This window comes from Leopardus geoffroyi, chromosome B2 (assembly GCF_018350155.1).
Source record: "Leopardus geoffroyi isolate Oge1 chromosome B2, O.geoffroyi_Oge1_pat1.0, whole genome shotgun sequence".
NCBI lineage: Eukaryota > Metazoa > Chordata > Mammalia > Carnivora > Felidae > Leopardus > Leopardus geoffroyi.
Window position 1 is genome coordinate 90,153,417 of NC_059332.1, and position 4,475 is coordinate 90,157,891.

Genomic DNA, 4,475 nt, shown 5'->3' on the forward strand with positions numbered 1-4,475 from the left:
AAAGTTTCAAGGTGAGTAAGTTCTGGTGATCTAATGTACAGTATGCTGATTATATTAACAATACTGTGTTGTATACCTGAAGCTTTCTAAGTGGGTAGATCTTAAGTGTTCTCACCAAATAAATAAATAAATAAATAAATAAATAAATAAATAAAATGAGTATGTTAATTAACTTGATTGTGGTAATCATTTCACAATGTATACATATATCAAAACATCAAGTTGTACACCTTAAAAAATACTATCCCTATTCGTCAGTTATACTTTAATATAGCTGAAAAAAGATCCTCTTTTATTCAGTTTAGAAAGCTCTTATACTGTTCTTCCTTTCTGATTGTATACTCTAATAAACTGTTGCCTGCTGCTCATTTTATTTTGTGCCCACCTCTTCATTCTTTGAAGTGGGAATACAACAAATCCTAGGTATTAAGGTAAAAAAAAATCCTGAAACAGTACAATTTATTTCAAAATTATTTGTATATTTTTTTCTCAATCCTGTGTGTGAAAAAAAGTAAAACATTTTGTGAGGTATTTAGTTAATTTTGATCCTTCTATATGATTCATTTATGCATTTGGATTTAGGCATTTATTAGTAGGGAGGAAGTCAGTTGGTAGAGACTTGTTTCATTGAATGATAGAGATGGGTACATTTAATTTTAGAAGAAAATGCAACGATGAGTTGTCAGTGTATTTTTTCATCAATTCAGTGATGTGCACTTTACCCACATGTTAGTTTTTAAACTAATAACTAGGATGTGCCTTACTATTAATATGAATATTTAATGTTGTATTTTTGGTTCCCAAAGGAAGTTATTACATTAATTGTGCATTTTTTAAATGTTTAATTTTGAAAGAGAGAGACAGCATGACCAGAGGAGGGGGAGAGAGAAAGAGACACAGAATCCGAAGCAGGCTCCAGGCTCTGAGCTGTCAGCACAGAGCCTGATGTGAGGCTTGAACCCACAAACTATGAGATCATGACCTGAGCTGAAGTCAGATGCTTAACCAACTGAGCCATCCAGATGCCTCTAAATTCATTGTACATTTTACCATCAATTGTACTTTACAATAGAGAAATCACTGGGGATTGTTTTCTGGTTCACCTAAGTAGGTAGAATTGATCTATAGGAAACACAGGAGACAATGGATTTTCAATTCTTGAGACTGGGTAATGTTTTAGGCATTAAATTTTATTTTTTCCCCCCAGTGGAGCCCAGAATAATGTCTTGGAGATATTGTTATGTAAATGTATGTTAAATAATGAATATACAAACATCAAAAATCAAGATACCAATTTAGCATAGGTTTTTGGATGGACATTGCTGTATTTGAGCTAATTACTGAAAGGGCAAATGAAACAATACTATCTCTATGGGGGTGAAGTCATAAAGGATTCATAGCTATAGGATTGTTCCTAGCCTTAGGCAAAGGAGGAAGCTATCTGTACAATGAACTAAATTTTTGGTGTAGAGAGGTGTCAACAAAAAACTGGGGATAGTAGAAAAAAAATATTGTTAATTTCTATATTTTGCTTTGGGCTTGTTCCATAGAACTCTGTGAATAAAGGGATGACTGGGTGCCTCAGTTGGTTAAGTTTCTGACTTTGGCTCAGATCATGATCTCAGGGTGCGAGAGCCCCACATCGGGCTCCTTGCTGTCAGCATAGAGCCCACTTTAGATCCTCTGTCTACCTCTCTCTCTGCTCCTCCCCCCTCACCTCCTCACTCTCTCTCCCGCTCTCTCTCTCAAAAATATTTTAAAAAAAGAACTCTGTTAAGTAAATGGAAAATTAATCTCTGCCATCCTGACAAAGAAGTCAAAGCAAATTATGAAGAATCAGCTATTTTTTTTTTAACTACAACTTTTAAAACATATGATCTTGATTTATTCACTGAACTCTCAAGAATTTGGTATAGCCATTAAGTGTTAACTTTAATTTTCTTACTAGCAGTTTTTTACTGTCCCCACAAGGGAGGGAAGTTTGGTGGCAAGAACTCAGGGCTGGTTTCTAGCAGCCCATTGGGGTTGGGTCTCTGGACACACACTGGACTGTGTTAAAAATAACTTGGTCTTTCTGGGGATTATTTTTCTCATTTGTAACATCTGATAATCTCTAAAGCATCTTTCAAGTCCAGATTCCATGACCCCTGTGACATCATAACCCATGAAAAACAGTAATATCTAGACTTCAGGTGCCTAGATTTCTGAGAATCTGGTATGATGGGTGCCTTTTAATTATTAGCCATATTTAGGGTACATTTTACTAATTCTGAGCTCTTTATGCTTTGTTCATGAGAAACTATATTAAGGAAAAATGAAATCCTTAGGAATATATACCTATTGGGATGAGCACTGGGTGTTGTATGGAAACCAATTTGACAATAAATTTCATATAAAAAAATACAAGCTGTAGGCTAGAAGTAAATTAATATTCAAGCATTCACTGATTTATATTAATTGGTCAAAATTTAAATGAGGTACCTAAAATTGAATAAGCATAGAGGAGGGATGCAGTTATGATTGTAAGTAATAACAAATACCCAAGTATTAATTAGATATGGGAAACTGATCATTATGTTGTCTTGAAAATAAACATGTATACATATCATGGGCAAAAAATACAAGACAGAGAATCTCTGTCAAACAACCTTAGCAAATTTGCATGTGTGTGTGTGTGTGTGTGTGTGTACTTATACATAGAAAAAGTATATATAAAGCACAAAAATGAATTTAATAGTCATCCTTTTTATTTTGCACTTTGATTAAATGCTAAAGTTCTTTACAACTCTTAATAAATGTAAATTAAAATAAATCACTGACCAATTTACATATTGGAATTATTTGATATCTATTGGAAATGCTATTAGAAAAATGTATGTTGGTTTAAAATAATTTTAATCTTTAAAATCATAATATATTTTGTAATAAAAAAGATGATGGAGATAAACTCTTCAACTATTTTTCAATTGCCAAATGACAACATCTGTTGATGACCCATGGTTTTGGGTCTTCAGATGTCAGGGTTATTCACTGAACCCTGACTGTTGCACCATAGGAAAGTGAGAATAAAGGCCCCTGGAATTGTAGCCATGATACAGCTTTTTCTGAAGTTGTAAAGGAGCATCTAGGCTCTGGGTGTAGCTCTGCAGAGCTCAGTTACAGAATTAAAATGCCTCAATGTGACCTATATGTATCACGTTGTTTATGTGAACTTTCATCGAGATATGCGTTTATATATTCCCTTGTTTCAAAATGGTCTCTAAAAGATCTAGAATCAAATACATTGGGTTAAAAGTCATATGTCTTGACAATTGAGATATAAAAATGGAAATCAGATTGTTAAAAAAGTTGGTCTCTGTGACTCTTTCATGTAAAGGGTTGAGTAAAAGTGAGTTTAAGACATTCATGGAGCAAGTGATTCTATGAATTTAGATGAAGTGGGTGGGTTTATAGATTTCATCCACAAATAAAATAGCAGTGTTTACCTTTGTTGAGAATACAGGCTTTAAAATCATTTCTTTCTTTTCTTTCTGTACAAAATGCATGTTTTATACAAACCCAAAGAAGAAAAGGTAGCTATAATGAACATCTACACATTTAAGGGCTAATTACTTTTGTACTCTTGAGCAAACATATACTGTAACCTAAAGAGAATGTATCTGAGTGTATGCCTCACATCCTGAAGAATACTATTATTAAAACGCATGTACTGCTTTCTGTAATTCATAAGCATGAGAACAAAGCTAAATGCAAAAGAATATTCTTAAACCATCAACCAATTTCTTAATCAGTTCTTTTCTTATGGCACTGTAGGAGAAAGCAAATCCTCCCCCCTCCCAAATAATTGACACTCTCCAGTATGATAGTACAGGTTGCCAAGGTGTGCTTTAAAAGTACAGAAACAGGCAGACCTGGATTTTAGCCCAGCTGTTACGAAGCTGCTCACCGTCAAGCCTATCATTTAACCTTTCTGAGCCTAAGTAAATTGGGTTGATACTTACCTCATGGGTTTGTTACATGTAACCTTACATATTGCATATGTTCAATACGTGGTAACTGTTATGCTAACAGATGGAGCTGATTATTGAAGGCATTAGATTGAATCATATGAAATTTTGTAGATAAAAAATGGCCAAATTTAAGACTTCATGATAAGGTTTTTCCCTCCTAGGAATCTCAAGAGCACTATTGCTGTGAAGCCAAAGTATGGATGGCAAGGCCAGATTCCTTGGTGAATTTTCAGTCAATAGTCATGGCCCTTTTATCAGTGACGAGTTTATAATATGCTGAAGTAACACCCATAACCATGGAGCTCAGGGATCTTAGACTATCCCTTTCTATACTCCCAACGTGAACAAATATTTTACATCTTACTAAAGTTAGCATTTTAAACTCATTGCATTTGAATGGTTACACTTCCATTCCATGCTACTGAGAGTCACAAATACACAGGAAGGATGGACATAAGCACACTG